Source organism: Castor canadensis, chromosome 2, assembly GCF_047511655.1.
Source record: "Castor canadensis chromosome 2, mCasCan1.hap1v2, whole genome shotgun sequence".
Lineage (NCBI taxonomy): Eukaryota > Metazoa > Chordata > Mammalia > Rodentia > Castoridae > Castor > Castor canadensis.
The window spans coordinates 82163831-82180940 of NC_133387.1; positions in this window are offsets into that span (position 1 = coordinate 82163831).

Below are 17110 nucleotides of genomic sequence, written 5' to 3' on the forward strand. Positions count from 1 at the left end.
TTGGAGGCTTTACCCAACACTGTCCTCATTCCAAAACTATAGGGCATGGGTGTGAACAGTCTGTAGTAGGTTAGGTAGAAAGTTACCTAATGTGGATCTGAACCTGACATGTACTCTGTCAAACTATAAGTCAAGGAAAGGAGGCTTAGGGGCAGTGGTGTACTCAGTTAAAGCTTCACTGCACACATTGGACAGCTTGTACTGTTCCAAAGATGTTTAGTCTGTCAAAGTCTCTTGGGCCCCTATTCAGAATCAACCCTCCCCACAATGAGCAAACCAAACTTCACAGCAGATTTTGTAGTAGCCCCATAAGGAAATATCTGGCTCAGCCACAAGACAACCTATTAAAATCATATATTGTTGATGGAAACACACTTACCCAAAATATGAATATGATACAAGAGTATAAGCTAATAAAATCCCAGAGCATTGAAAGGATTGGTGTTTTGTGTTTACGGAAGGAAAAATGTAGAGCAGTTGATCTGAAGGAAAGGTATTTGCATGAGACAAAGGTCAGGACTATGAGCGCACACCTTCCTCCCTGGCAAGGAGGAGAGGCCACACGAGTTCCACCAAGGAGGCACTACTTACTCTACCAACAACTCAGTGCCCCAGCCAGCTTGTTAGAGTCCAGATGGCAGCAGCACAGGCTGCAACAGAATCACATATGGTGGCTTCATGCACACCACAAGTAGCCAGAAAGTAAGGTTCTATAGTTCTAGTTCCCTGCATTACACCATGAAATTAGAATTCCAGAGCTAGTAGCATAGTTGAGAGGTGTTTCTAGGAACATCAGTGGAAGAGTGGAGAACTTCAACAGGGAAAGAGAGAGGAGCCAACCAAAGAAAGGCACATTATCAAGAAGATACCCCTTGGATGAAAGGAGCTTAATCCCTTCCCTCAAAGTACCCTTTTCTCCCATCTACTCCAGGCTGATGTCTGCATTATTAAACAAAGGCACTTCTATGATCCAGAGGAGAAAGTGTATTGGTCTGTGAAAGATGGCAGATTCCAAAACATGGCATAAGGATTATTTTGAGCTAAAGGTTCTTCAAAAACCAGCAGATACAAGAAGGTCATGCTGATTCTTCCTTTGTCTTCTTGAAACTCCACATGGAAGATATCCTCCCTAGACCAGAAGGAAAGTAACATTCTTATCATCAATGATGGTGAGATAAAATCAAAAGAAATCTGTACAAAAAAAGTCCTTGTTAAACTAGCCCTTATCTTCCTTGTCATGTCTATGGGATTGACTGTCCCAGTTCAAGCTCCTTTGCCTTCTCACTTTCCATAATTTATTACTCTGTCCAAGTCAATATGTAAAACATTCAACCCTAACTGCTTCTTTGGGTCTTCATTTCCTTATGAAGTCTACTGGTCAAATAAAATATATATTAAATCTGTCTGTTTTGGTCTTGTTGGTCTGTCTTTTGTTTCAGGGGACTGAGGACTTGAAAACAGAAAGAAAAGGATTCTTTTCTCTTCTACCTTGGGTAGTACCACCATCACAAAAGATGAATGGCTTAGACAACAGACACTGATTTCTCACAGATCTGGAGTCCAGAAATCCAAGATTGAGATGTTGGCAGGTTTATTTTCTCCTGCTTGCAGATGGCTGCCTTCTTGCTACAGCCTGTCATGGCCTTTCTCTGTGTGCATGTCTCCTTGGTGGCTCCAGGTATGACCAAATTTCTTCTTATATGTACATTTCTTTGACTGGACTAAGGTCCTCCCATTTGATCTCATTTGACTTTTATTGCCTCTTTAAAAGCCCTGTCTCTAAATTTGATCCCCTTCAGAGGTGCTGGGGGTTAGGACTGCAACATATGAATTTGGGGGATGAGGCACGATTCAGCTCATAGGAAAGGGTAATTAAACACATTCATCATTTAAATGTGTGCATATTTCTGTTATGAAGGAAAATGTATACTAGGTTCAAACACAGAATTACAATTGACAACACAAGTATATACACAAGTGACTATGAATTCCACACAACCCCAGTCTGTGATGTGAGGACCACCTGAAATGAGGCTCCCATATTGTTATTATGCCTTGCATTCACCATATTAAATCCCACATGGGGTTTATGAAAATTGAATAAGAAAGCCTCCCATGCATCAGGTACTGTGCTAAGTAACCTACCTGCCTCACTTAAGTGATTCCTATAGCTAGGTGACTGGTCCCACCTAATAGAGGAGGAAACTGAGGTTTACAGAGGCAAAGTAACTGTATTTTCAGCTCTTTATTAAACAATCAAACCTGTCTCCTAAAAGTAATACAAAGACAAGCTTCACTTGTACTATACTTTTTATATTTAACTAAATAAATATTTGAAACATGAACCTTTATTAAGAACTGAGTCAGCCTCAAAGGAAGGTGGGAAGAGTGAGGTAATTAATAGGCTTTGGGTCTGTCCTCAAGAATGCAATAGGGAGAGAACAGAAACGCACTAGGAAAGGGGAAGATACAAAGCCACCAACTGCCTATCAGAGCTCTCATGGACCAGTAGGGAGGACGCAAGAAAGCTTGAAAGACCAGTTGGCACTTCTGTGGAAGAAATTGCAGTATGAAACACTGAAATGGACAGATTCCCCACGCTCATTCTTCATGTCATGTGTTCCTGCAGAGGAATCAGAGCAGATCCCCAAAACCAGGAGCTTCCATACAGAAGGTGAGAGTTTGAGAATCAGAGCATGACAGCAGAGGCATCAGCTCATGCAGAAAAGGAGGAAGGCCCCAGTTTGTGGGCTCAGCATGAGCTGCAGGTGTGTGCTGCTGACATGCAGAGTGCTTTTTCAAAACCAGATGACAACATTTAAACTCTGGAGGTTTCTCACTGAACTCCAGACCTGGGGCTGCTCTGTACAAATCAAAAGATCTGGCCCCCTGGGCCTACATGCTAACCTGATGAGTAGTGGCTCCCCTTTCTCTGGATTATGTTCTCCACATTTCTTAGGGTCCCATCACTTCCTGCAGCCTCATACCAGCTGACTTCACTCATTTAAATCACCTGTGAGGTCCCTGTAGCAGCTGGAGTTGGGTCACTTGGCTGGACATTGAGGTGATTCAGAAGGACTGAAATGTCAGTGGGATCTGTGTTTAAATCTTGGCTCTGCTATTTAATTATCTGTGTTATTTGCTTCACTATGTCTCAGTTTTCCCATCCCGTAAATGGGTATAATGTACCCAATCTATAGGAATCACTTAATATGTATAAATTGCTTAGCATAGCACCTGACCCCATCCAAAGTTCTAAAAAAATAGTGGTCTTATTACTGTTGTCCTGCATTTTGTCAATGTGTGTAAGTTTGCCTTTGGATAATACCTGTATGAGAGAACAATACCAATAGAGTCAATGTCTTCAGTTTGGGGCATACGTAGAACAGTTAGTTGTGCACTGTTCCAAAAGCAGTTCTACAACTCCCACTCAGCCTGGCCATTGTTCCCCAAAGACACCAGGAAATTAGTCTAAAAAATCACTCCATTAAGAAAGAAGTCAGTGGCATCTTTTTAGTAGAGCAGACACAACCGTTTCTCTTAAAACAAAACAAAAGATCCAAGTGTGGTGGTTAACAGCTGAAATCTCAGCAACTCAGGAGGTGGAAGTAGAAGGATCCAGCTCAAGACAGACCTGGGTAAAAGGTCGAGACCCTATCTGAAAAACTAAAAGGAAAAAGAAAGCAAAAGGACTTGGAGCATGGTTCAAACGGTAGAGAACTTGCTTAGCAAGAGTGAGGTCCTGAGCTCAATCCCTGGTACCATTAACATAAATAAATAAATAAATAAATAAAATCAAAAGTATACTGAGTTTTTATTGGATTGAGGATTTCTTCCACATGCACAGTTAACCGAAACAAACAAAATTTATTCCTTCTAAGAGATTAGGTTGCAGACATCAAAATGTCTCTTCACAACAACATTTTATACAAGATTAAGTTTAGGAAAAATGTATAAGCACTTCCATTTACATACATGAATCTTGTATATTCCTAATTATTCTTCAGCTAATAATAACCTGAGTTTACATGACTTGAACAGACAGGGACTGATTCCATGAGAAAGAGTGGATGGTGGATTACTAATCCACTGGATCTGTTAAATTTGCACTGAGTAAATCCTACATGGATGATAGAGACTGAGAAGTTACAGAAAGTGACCAGATGAGGATGGTACCTCTCTATTCCTTTCCCTGTTGAAGTGTCCATGCTAAAAGGAGGGACCAGGCTTCCTGGTTTCGAATTCTACCCCGAGTGTTAGCAATGGGTCCTGAGCAAGTCATTTATCTATACCTCACTTTCCCCATCTTAAAAAGGTATCTGATTAATATTTCTTGCACTTGGGGTTGTATCGAATACATATAAAGGGCTTAGCACATTGGCAGACATATTGTAAGCACTCAGTAATGTTAGCCATTGATATTATTACTAACTAAGGTCAGTTTATCACCCCTTTAAACACAATGACCTGGGCATTTCCAGGAACTAGAAGGAGACTGGGACTTTCAACTTCTCTTTTGAGTTCACTGTCACTTTTGAGCCCACAAAGGAGAAGGAACAATTTTTTTCCTTCCTCCAGGGAAATGCAGACTTGTGAAGAGGAAGAGAGTCCATACGAGGTTAGCCTAGAAGGCCCAGATATAGGAACTGCTCCAGAAAAAGAGAGCCAAGTTGCAGGATTAAGAACACAATGGTTGCTTGTGTTGGTAGTATAGTGGTGATCATAGCTGTCTTCCAAGAACACAATGGTTGTGGCTGACCTGGACAGAGGTGGGGATGCAGTTCTAAGTTAGCATTTCTCTTTTTCTCAGCAAATAAAGAAAAGGCAAATGCTGTAATTCTTATTGGGCACCCCAGCTTCTCACAGGTGAGCTAACATGTCATTTTTAGTGTTACTTTTATCAAGGTAACATTAATTTATCAGGAAGTACCCTGTTGGATTAACATTTTAGCAATCTCATCTAACAATCTTTCAAATCAGACATAAATTAATCCCACTGTGAACAATTTCCCATGACTTAGAGAGAAATTAACAATACATGCTTCATTCAGGACCAAGTTCCCATATTTCAGTATTCTGGATTTATGGCCAGACATGGGAATAAAGGGTCCATGAAGACATTAACTATTAATGTTTTCCCCTATGTCTGCTTGAAGAACACCCTCCCCATCGTGGTCTGGGTATGCATACTCTGGGGTTGACGTCCTAATAGTCCCCAACAGATGTGCCTGGTTAGCTAATGATTCTCCTCTCCTCTCTCTTAACTCGTGGATTCCTGGGCAATACTGTGGGTGAATTTTATGACTGATACTGATTTATACAAGCTTAAAAAGCATCTGTTACTGCCTTATAGCTCCTACTCTGGACAGTAAGGCATAGAAGCTGTGGCAATAAAGTATAGACTTAAGTAAAATGCAGGGAAGGCTTTCTTGGGAAATTTAACTTGGAACAAAGGGATGGTCTTGGAAAAGTACATGATTATAGGCCTGAATTAAGATGTCAACCACATCAGGGTACAGGCTGTTCTTCCTGCACCAGAGGAAGAGCCAAGGACTAACCAGAGAGTGGCTGAGTTGCTTGCTGGTCAACGAGACCAGGACAGGTGCCTCCAGAGACCATAATTAGCAACTAGAAGGAAATACACAGTGCAGAGGTGAAAGCAGGTACTTGACTTTGTTTATCTTTGCCTTGGATATCTGAAAACCACACTGATGATCACTGGGCTTGATTGGCCTATTCATCCAGAAATGTCCATTTGGATAGCTCTATACTTTTGTCTGAGTTCCCTGCACGTGAGCATCAGGCATGGGTTTAGCTATTGCCTGGGTGGCCTCCTATCCAGTGTGGTGCTTCTCAAACAGGGTCTCATAGGACTTAACTAGGATGTCTGAGAAAGGCAGAGAGGGAGCCCTGTGCACCATTCTGCTGGGAGACCCACAATGCAAATTCATGTCACTTGCTGTAAACTCTGAAAAGCTCTTGAGCATTTGCTTGTGAAACATGCTCTTGACTTGATCAAATGAAAAATGATGTGAACTTTGCCCATAGGGTTATTTATCCCAGCATCGAATGTTCAAAGTGTCCAAGATTCTATTACCACACAAGTCCCTCTGGACCTTGGGCTCTTTTTCTCTGAATTTAAATAAGGCTGGTGCCTTTGCATTTGTCTTCACAGGTCTTCCAACCCCTTCCCCTCCCTCACCTAATACTAGGGTTTGAACTCAGAGCATTGCCTTCCTAGGCAGGTTCTCTACCACTTGGTTGACACCACCAGCTCTCACAGGTCATATCCTTGAATGACAGAATCATCTTAGAGGCTCTGCTCTGGACCCTCTGTAAGAAGAAGCTCAGAGTCAGCAAATTAGAGCTCATAGGCCAAACCCAGATTGCTGCTTGGGTTTTTTTTTTTTAATAAAGATTTATTAGAACATAACCGTGCCTATTCATCTATGGATTGTCTATGACTGCTTTGAATTACAGCAACAGATTTTAGTTGCTGCAACAGAAATGGTCTGGTCTGCACAGTGCAGAATATTTCCTATAAGGTCTTCTGTAGGAAAGCTTGCTGCTGGGTGTGGTGGTGCTTGCCTGTAATCTCAGCACTTGGAAAGCTGAGGCAGGCATTGAGGCATTTGTGGTTTATAGTAAGACCCTGTCTCAGAAAAAAAAAAGGGAGAAAAGAAGGAGGGAAGAAGAGAGGAAGGAACAAGAAAAGAAAGAAAGGAAGGGAGCAAGGAAGGAAGGGAGGGAGGGAGGGTGGGGGAGAGAGTAAGGGAGTAAGGGAAGTGTTTGATGACCCCTGCCTTATGGCATGGCTCCCCGTCCAGATCACTGGGAAAGCTGGGATAGGATGGAGGAGGAAGTGCAGTCTAAGCAGGTTCCCTTTTCTTCTGTGCTCTGGACCTCCACTTCTTACATCTCCCTCACTTCTACCACAGGAATCGCAAAATCCCTTTTATCCTTCCTCTGTCTTTGACCCTCAGGTTCTCAGAGGTGATGAGTTTGCTCCTCAGTCCATCGCACAATATCACCACTCCATCCTTGCAAGTTTTATTTCATTCAACCCCTCATCTACAATCCTGTCTTTCTTTCCTTCATTCCTCCTCTCCATAGACAATAATGCTAAAATATCTGACAGCTGCACGTTCTTATAAAATGGACTGTGTGATTGGTTCTATGCTTGTGCCTTTAATGTATGCTGCAGTTTGAATGTTGAATTCCTCCACAGGTACATGTGTTAAAAGCTTGGTCCCCAAAGTGGCACTATTGGGAGGTGGCAAAACCTTTATTTTACTTTTTAAAATTGTACTATGGTGTTTCATTGTGAGATGTCCATGTATGTGTGATGGAACCTTTTCAAGGTGGGTCTAGTGGAGGTCTTTAGGTCATTGAGGGTGTGGCCTCAAAGGGAATGATGAGACTTCAGTCCCCTCCTCCCTCTCTTTTGCTTTCTGGGCATGAAATGAGTAGTTTTACCCTGTCATATGTTCCTGCCCTGGTGTGCTGCCTTGTGATGGGTCCAAAGCAATAGGGCTAGTAGATCATGGACTTGGAACCTCCAAAGTGTGAACCAAAATAAACCTTTTCTCTGTGTAAGTTAATTATATCAGGTATTTTGTTATAGTGATGTAAAGCTGACTAAATCTTGTCTCAGGTCATTTTTTTTTTCACTGAAAACTATTTTCCCTCAACCCTAAGTTTTTAAGATTCATCTGTGGTGCTTATGTATATAGTTTTTAATTATACTTCAAAGCTTTTCAGGGAAAAGGACAATAGATTCTTCTCTCAGAAGGCATGGGGGGAGGGGAGCTCTGGCATATGAGTTTTCTAAAATACCTAGGTCACAGTAAGTCCCTAGAGAACACTCTACAGTTCTTTCAAAACAGCCTGCTACACATAAATCACAATTGTGTTTACATCAATCAATAGGGGCCCTGAATTCTTTATGAACTCTGGTGTCAAGCTTATTTATGAGGCAATATATCTGATAAGCATTCAGCATATTTTCTACTGGCTATTTCCCAGTGTCTCAGTGAAGACAGAGGGTGGGGTTTTGCAGAAGATGGAGATTCAGGTGGACCTGTCTCTAAAAAGACAAGAAAGAGAGCTGGGGCATTTAGTCGCTGGCAGCTGCTAGATCAGTTCCATTTGGCCCCAGTTGTCAGAAAGACCTAATGGGATCTCAGTGCTCTCCTGCATTCCCATGCCCTGTGCTCTGCCAAGAAGGTATGTTTGGTTCATGCACTGCCCAGCTACCAAGATGTGGAGGTGAGGTAAGCAGGAGATCACAACACCTTGCCGAATGAAAGGGGTTCAATCAGTGATTTTGCATTAGATACAAGGGAAGAAATACTCAACTTGATCACTTATTATATTGTAAATAGTTTCCTGGCCAAAGCTTTTAATCTTAGCTCCTTAAGAATTCATGCTTTTCATGTTGTCTTCATATATATTTTTTAAAAACTATATCTTTTGACACTTGATGCTTTGCCAGTATGAGGGGAGATAATAAATGGCAGAAAACCCCCCAGAGATTTGCATTGCATGTACATTTACAGTAATGTTTGGATTGTAATGATGTTGATGTTGTTGAGCTCCTAATAGAGAGTCAATCAGTTTTTGTGAAATACCCAATGTATCAGTAAAATTAATTCTATTTGTCCTTTCTCCCCAATTTTAGAACGTGCTTGTTTTATATTTGGGTAGTATCTTGAGAAGGGACAGTGGTGACTTAAAAGGAGACTAATCTCCCACACGGCATGATAGAGCAATCTTACTGGTCCAGAGGATTGAGGTTCTGCAGAGGATAGTGGCAAGGGACTTCAGTGTGGGCACAACTGTCTCATTCGCTGCCCCAAGGGTGCAGACCAAGGCTGGTGGCAATTCTACTAATTAAGGGGTCTTGATGGTTCATAATTCACTAGTTTGGTTTCCAATCAATACCTCCTTCGACTCAATTTCTTTAACTTGTAAATGAAGTGGAGGACCTATAATTCAGCTCATGGCTGTTTTTCTTTTTTTTTTTTTTTAATCTGAACACTGTACCCCCACCAAAAAGCATACACACAAATGAAGCTTGTGAGAATGAGATAACTCTCAGGCCAACCCCTGCCTTTCCACTCTGTGACCATGACTTCTATCCATACACATCTCAGCATTGCAGACAGGCAAGCCATCTTTCCAATTTGCAATTGACAAAGGTTAAGAAAACCTTTCTGAAATTTAATCTGTAAAAGCTATTCTCCTAGTTTATAGCTAAAGAGATTGCACACTAATTAAATTGAAGTGCCCATCAGGATTAAAGCAAGAAGTTCCATGAAAGGAAAAGTCTTCAATCAATGCAGAAAGCATAAAACAGAATAAATTTTACTAAAAATATTTTTAGGGTAAACAGGTACAGGATTTTATCAATGATAATTAAGAATTAAAAAGCAAACCTTAAGCAAGGGTTTTAATTCCACTGCACAATCAAGCACCTTTTAGGGGAAGGGGGTGCCGGGGTTTTGAATGCAGGGCTTCGTGCTTGCAAGGCCCTCCACTGCTTGAACCACACCCCCAGCTTTTTTGCTCTGGTTATTTTGGAGACGTGGTCTTGCTTTTTGCCTGGGCCAGCATGGACCACAGTCCTCCTATTTATGCTTCTCTCAGTAGCTGGGATGACAGGTGCACACCTCCATACCCAGCTTTTTTTCCATTGAGATGGAGTCTCACAAATTCCCCCCTGGTCCCCTCAGGTTGGTTTGGAGCCATGATTCTCCCAATCTCAACTTCCTAAGTAGCTTAGGATGACAGGCATGTAGCACTGCACCCAGCTATCGGTTGAGGCGGGGTCTTGCAAATTTTTTGCCCATTCTGGACTTAAACCCCAATCCTCCCTATCTCAGCCTCCCAAGTAACTAGGATTACAAGGGTGAGCCACCAGTGCCTGGCTAGGACCAAGCACTTTTTCAGCAGTCAGCTCAGGAACTTTCAGCAGTTGCTCTACTAAGAAATCTTTCTTGCCCCCATCCCCAGCACACATCCCAGATTACAGCAACTTCTGCACAGCTTCCCGTGATGCTTGTTCAACTATTCACTATCTTCTCATCCTCACTCAAAAGTTGCAAAATGTCAAATGTCATCTGTTTCAGAAACAATGATAACTTCTCATGAAAATTACAGCTTCTCATGATAGCTAAGCTTAAGGAACAGCAAATGTTTTAGAGTTTAAATGATGGGTATAGGGAAATGTCCAATAGCATTTTCCTCCATGAACATACTACTCACAGAATATGTGGAATTTTTAAATTAAAAAGTACATAAAATCCGTAATTATCTCATTATAAATATTTTAATTAAAAAATAAAGCTCTAAATTACCTAGTCAGAATGTTCATGAACTTAAAGCTATAAATATATGAGTTCAATGTCTTTCACTTTTGCTTCTTACAATGTACTTACTGAATTTGTTTGTATCGACACTTTTTTTCCTTTTTTTGGGAGCACTGGGGTTTGAACTCAGGGTCTCACGCTTGCTAAGCAGGTGCTCTTACTGTTTGAGCCACTCCTCCAGCCCTATATCTACATTTTACCACATTTTCTAAAGGAAATGATAAACCACACCGTTCTTCCACCACCCAAAACTTTTAGGTTTTTTGTTCCCATGAGTTGTAAATAGCCTCTTAAAGGTTCAAGACTTCATTAGTCTCCACAAGATTGGCCTAGATTGGGAGACTTCACGAGAGACGATGAAATAATTCTTTGTGCCTGTTGACTGCTTAAGATACAAGCCACTGAGTTGTTCTGTCATCTTTTCCTCTCCCTCACCATCCTGCGGCATTTCTACCCAGAACCCTTTGTTTCTTTATCATTGCTGAGCTCTGTGTAGGAAAATGAAACACTCATCAGAAATTCCTGAGCAGTGAATGGCTAGCATCCACTTGGAATAGAGTGGGAAGGAAAGGCAAGGTTTCTTCAGAATGGATGACTGCTCTGAAGAAAATGTTTCTCTAGTAAGTATCTGTAACTCTAGTTTAAACTTCACCCTTTGCTCCAACTGTGGAAAGATCATTTGCTTCAAGGCTACCATCTGGTAGCTTCTGTCAGGCTCCCAGCTGTCCCACCTGAAGGAGAGATGGATGTCAAGACAATTTAAAGCATGTGTTGAGTTTGTAGAATATTTCCTTTTAATATTCTCTACTAAGACAATGTGCCAGCAGAGATGGTCATTGAGAGGCATTCCATCGAAATTCAGTAATGGACACCCCTTTCCTTGGAAATCAATATATTTAATGCCATTAATATCTAGGTGTTAATTACCTTGGAGGTGACTGGAATATAAACTTCTAGAGGACAGGGATCCTTATCTGTTTGTTTACCAATGTATCCCAAGAGGCCAGAATAGTGCTTCTCGTGTTAAGTGCTCAATACGTATGTGTTGATTGGATGAACAGGGTTAGAAGATAAGGTCAGCTCTGTGCATTTGGCATTTGCACATGGAAAGTGGGAATAAAGAGGCAGGTAGAGTCCATTGGCCTCTAACAGATACTAATCTCTTGGGAGGGTTTGAATTTCAAGAGGGTTAGACTTTCCATTCCAGTGTAACTGACTCACTCAAGGTCATGCCACCTACAGAGGAGAGAGTAGAGAAGCAAAAGCAAGAATAGTTTGATATGCAAATTTAAAAAATGACATTTTTGCTGTTTAAGGTAGGTATCCAGGGAGGATTTTTTTGTGATATTTCCAGGTATATATGTATTATAACCTGAATTGGCTCATCTCCTTTATATTTCTTCTTTCTACCTTAGATCCCTTCTAATGGTGGCTTCAATAGGTTTAAAAATTCTATATTCATTCTTACACTTTTTTTGGTTTTTTTGGCAGTACTGGGGTTTGAACTCAGGGACTCATGCCTGCTAAGTAGGCGCTCTACCACTTGAGCCATCCCACCAGCCCTTACATTCATTCTTGTATAGAGAATACATCAACCATATTCACCTTCTTAACTTCCTTCCCCTCTCATTTGTGACCTCTGCTTAGTGTGACCTGTTTTTCATAACATTGCTGTATTTTTTTTTAGGTCTGTATTCCACATATGAGAGAAAACATGTGACTTTTGACCTTTTTGGGAGGGGGGGAGAATGTGGGGAAAGGGTGTAGAAGGGTGAACATGGTGCAAATACTGTGTACACATGTGTGTAAATGGAAAAATGAGACCTGTTGAAACTATTCCAGGAATGGAGGGAAGGATAAAAGAGAATGATGGAGGGGGTGAATTCAAGTATGATATATTTGATATATTATAAGAACTTTTGTAAATGCCACAATGTACCCACCCAACACAACCGTAAAAAAAAATTTTTAAAGTTTGATCTGTATGCCTGAACTTTCCTAATTCTAAAATTCAATTAACAGTGATGCCTTTTCCTCAATTTGCAGAAAAAGTTAGTGAAGACTATTATTTCCAATTTTTTTCTTAAACACTATTTTTTCCGACTACAGCTTGTCTATGTGAGAAACTAGCTTACAATGGCTTGGAGTTGTCTTTTTTCATAGTGCTCAGTGGGGCCATTGTTTACTCATATCTAAAGACCTCCATAGAGCCACCTCTGCACTGCAGTGAAAATCAGCTGCCCAAAAACAAGGTCCCTGAAACATAGCCCCAATTCAGCACTGACAATTTAAGCAAATGAACTGTGTGACCTTTGACAAGTAAGGGTTTCTTTGTTCCTCAATTTAACCATCTGTAAAATGGGTTTAAATCCATAATACACCTACCTCACAGAGTTCTGTGACAATAAATTGAAATGATGATGTTATAAAATCCTTTAAAACTTTCAAGTTAAACAAAATAATATAAGCAAGGAAAGAATAGCATGGTTGAACCTATATATTGACACAACACTTTACTCATTCCTGCTCTAAAAATAGTAATTCAAGCAACTAGAAAATTCTGATTATGTTTTCTGGAAAACTCATTCATACAATTGTTAGGAAGTGATTAAACTGTTTTTGTTTTTAAAAAAAACACTGACCCCTTACTTGGGTCCACAAATGAACTAAAACAGAAGAAAAACTTGACTTCTCTGTCCCTATTTTGTACCTGTTGACCTTTGCTCTGAGCCATTCTCTCCTGCAACCACCTTGGGATCAAGAAAGGACAGGACTGATTGATAACATGTTTATGATGAGGGACTATAATTACCCCCAGACAACAGTGAGCCTCGGTGGACAGACCACTCCTCAAATGAGTAAATCACTCAGAGCTGGAGGTGCTGGAGCAGAAGTGATCGTCTCATGGAACCAGCTTGCTCCCGTCAAGTGAAGAGAGTGGTAAGAACTTCTCAGGAACCCTCGGAGAACAAGGACTGAAATAATGGTCAGCCAGTTTCCTGACCAGTCTGACCACCAGAACACACCTGTGACTGGGACTGTTTAACTATGCATTCCTTTTGTGCCCTGCCCTAATTTTTTGCCTACTTAAAGCTAAAGTTTATGTCTTACCCTGAAGATGACAGAAGACGGGCTGAGCGCTTACTTTGCCTCTTTCCCACTGTGTGTCCTAGGCTGTATAATAAATCTCCCTTCTCTCCCTTCTCCATGTCTCTTTATTTGTCACACAGGGTTGAGTGGCTGGACCTGACAAGTAGAAGGAGGCCCAGGAGTTTGGACCTGGGGCCCAAAACTCTGGTTTCACAATCATCTGCCCTTGGCAGCTATGATAGAACCCGAAGAGCTCTAGTATTAGAGGAAGACACTCTGGTTTGAGATGGTCTGCCAATTAGTGGCTAACTAATCAAGTCAGTGTGCCTCTCTCAGCTCCTGTAATGTGGGAATAGTGAGCAGAGCTGCTTGCTATAAAGTATAAATGAGAAAAATGTGCAAGAGAGTCACAATAGTAATAAGAACAATAGATGTTGGCTTATTTGTTTTTGGACATATGGGATTCAAACTCGGGTCTTCTAATTTCAGCTCTTTCCATTATTCCAGAGTTAGACTTACTAATTGATAAACTTGATGTTCATTCCTTGTGTATGGAAAAAATACCTGTGCTATTTTGGTATATTAAAGGGAATGTGCCTCATTAATATATCATCCTGAAGGCATTACCCTTGAGACAGCTGTAATTGAAGAAACAATTTATGGAAGTCTTTTTGTACTTGGACCTTCTTCTCAGAGCAAATTGTGTTTAAAGCAATCAGTGTTGTGGGCAAGCTTGCCATCCAGGTCTCTGTTGATAACACCTGCTGATGTAGTTTGAAATTAAATGGAGAAGTCTCCATGATGAAAAGCATTGGGCTGGCCCCTCCTAAGGACTTGGACTGTGCTGATGGCAACTTCTGTTACCTGACCTGTCTTCCCTGCCTGTCTTTGTTGGCTGCCCTAACATCCTGCAGAAAAAGTCTCCACATTGCCAGCTTCCATATCTTGCCTTTTTTCCTTGTAGGCTGTGTCTACATAACACAAAGTTTAAAAAACAAGAAAAGAAAGGCTAGTTTTTCCAAAGAAGTTAGTTTACTCAGTGGGCTGGGGTGACTGCGCAGGAAGCATATTTTAATCCTGTACCCTGATGCTACACTCCTCCCCCACACAAATTTTCATAGCTTTGCTTGTGGGTGAAGGGGAAAAGTCTACTTTTGCTTTTAAAAATAGGTGGCAAAATATACATAACGTAAACTTTACCATTTTATGTGTACAGTTTGGTGGCATTTTGTATATTTACATTGTTGTGAAACCACCACCACCATCTATCTGCAGAACCTGAAACTCTATACCCAAAGGAATGCAACTCAGGTTACTCCAGAGGCACCTGCACACCCATGTTTACTGCAGCACTATTCACAATAGCCAAGTTATGGAAACAACCAAGATGCCCCACTACTGATGAATGGATTAAGAAAATGTGTATTTATACACAATGGAGTTTTACTCAGCCATGAAGAAGAATGAAATGTTATTATTTGCAGGTAAATGGATGGAACTGGAGAACATCATTCTGAGCAAGGTCAGCCAGGCTCAGAAGACCAAAAATCCTATGTTCTCCCTCATATGCGGACTTTAGATCTAGGGCAAATGCAGCAATGTTGTAGGACTTGGGTCACATGCTAAGGGGAGAGCACATACAGGAGGAATAGGGAAAGGTAGGAAACCCAAAACTTGGAAGTGTTTGATGTCCCCACTGCAGAGGAGCTAATACAGTAACCTTAAAACAACAGAGGTCAATATGGGAAGGTGACCAGGAAGTAGTGAAGAGGTTTGGTAGAGATGAATCAATTCGGGTTGTAATACACTTGTGCATGGAAACAATGCTAGGAATCTCTCTGTATAGCTATCCTTATCTCAGCTAGCAAAAACACTGTGTCTTTCTTATTATTGCTTATGTCTACTCTTCAACAAAATTGGAGAAAAGGGCAGAACAGGTTCTGCCTGGAAGTGAGGGGGCTGGGGAGGAGAGGAAGTGGGGGACAAATGGCCCAAACAATGTATGTACATATGAATAAATAAATAAAGAAAAAGAAAAAAACCAATAATTCTCCATTTTCCCTCCTCAAAGCCCTTGGTAGTCTACAGTCTATTTCTGTGTTAATGAATTGGACTGCTATAAGTACCTAAGGTAAGTGGAATCATTCAGTATTTGTCCTTTGTGCCTCTTATTTAACTTAAAATAATGTCCTCAAGATTCATCTATAGCAGAGCATATGTCAGAATTTCATTTTATTCCATTGTATGGAATAGTTTTTAATCTGTTCATCTGTCAATGGACTTTTTGGATTGCTTTGCTTTTATGCTATTGTGAATAAATGCTACTATGATCATTGGTATACAAATATTTGTTAGAGTTCCTGTTTTCAGTTATCTTGCATATAGACCTAGTAGTAGAATTTGTTGAATCATATGTTAATTTTATGTTATTTTTTGCAGGGGGGGGGAACAGCCTGCTGTAGTGGTTTTTTCACAGTGGCTGTAACATTTTACATTTCCATTCTTGATACACAAAGTTTCCGATTTCTCTACATTCTTGCCAAGACTTGTTATTTTCTGTGCTTTTGATAATAGCCACTATAATGGGTGTGAAGTGGTATCTCATTGTGGTTTTGATATACGTTTTCCTAATGACTAGTGATATTGACTGAGCATCCTTTTGCTTTTTGAATCAATTAAATTTTCTTGGCTGGAGAGTCAAGACCCCATAGCACAGTCTCACATCTTCTATGAGCTCGTATAGAAGCTCATACTCTCTGCTTAGCTTCTCACTCTCCAACTTCCTGCTGGTATCCTTCTTCCTGCCACCCATTGGCTGGACCCAATAGAAGCCAGAAGGCCAGAGGACATTTGATGTAGAGCAGATCAGTCTCCCTAGGTGCAGGGCAGGGTGAGGAACAGGGAGACTATATGGAAGAGAAAATGGAAACTAGCCACCATTCCAATATTCTAATGATTCCTCTGTATTCATCACAGTGTCTAAGACCATTATGGGCTGATAGATCTGACCTTATTTTTTGTCTGATGTCTTAAAGCATAAGTAGAACTTAAACCTGTGAACTACCCATTTTGCCTATACCTCCACAGGATTGATATGAATAACTAGTTACAGACCCATCCCTGCCAGAATAGACAATGGATTTCACTTTCCAGTGGATACAAGTCTTATACCATCATTTCCCACTCTAACCATCAATGCACAAGGTCATTAGATAGATAATTGTTGTAGACAGATGAGCATATAGTCTTTTTACTTTTTATTGTTTGTATTTAATTTTTTGGTGCTGAGGGTTGAATTTAGGGCCTCATGCATGCTAAACAAGCACTTTGCCACTGAGCTACATCCCCAGTCCTACTTTTGTGTGATGTTTGAAACTTTCCAAAGTAAAAAGCTTATTTAAATAATAAAAACCGGGCCCTACCATTGACTGACCCTGTGATGGAATGGATCACCCATGGACTTATTTACTTATCTATTTATTGCATTGAATAATTAATTTGGGGTCAACTGTAATTGCTATTGGATTTAATTTTTTTTAGTCATATAATTACTTCTACAGGAACCAATACTTAAGGCATTTTCTATGTCTATGATACATAAACAAATTATATTATGGGTCATTTTATACAGTCATTTAAACTGCTACTTC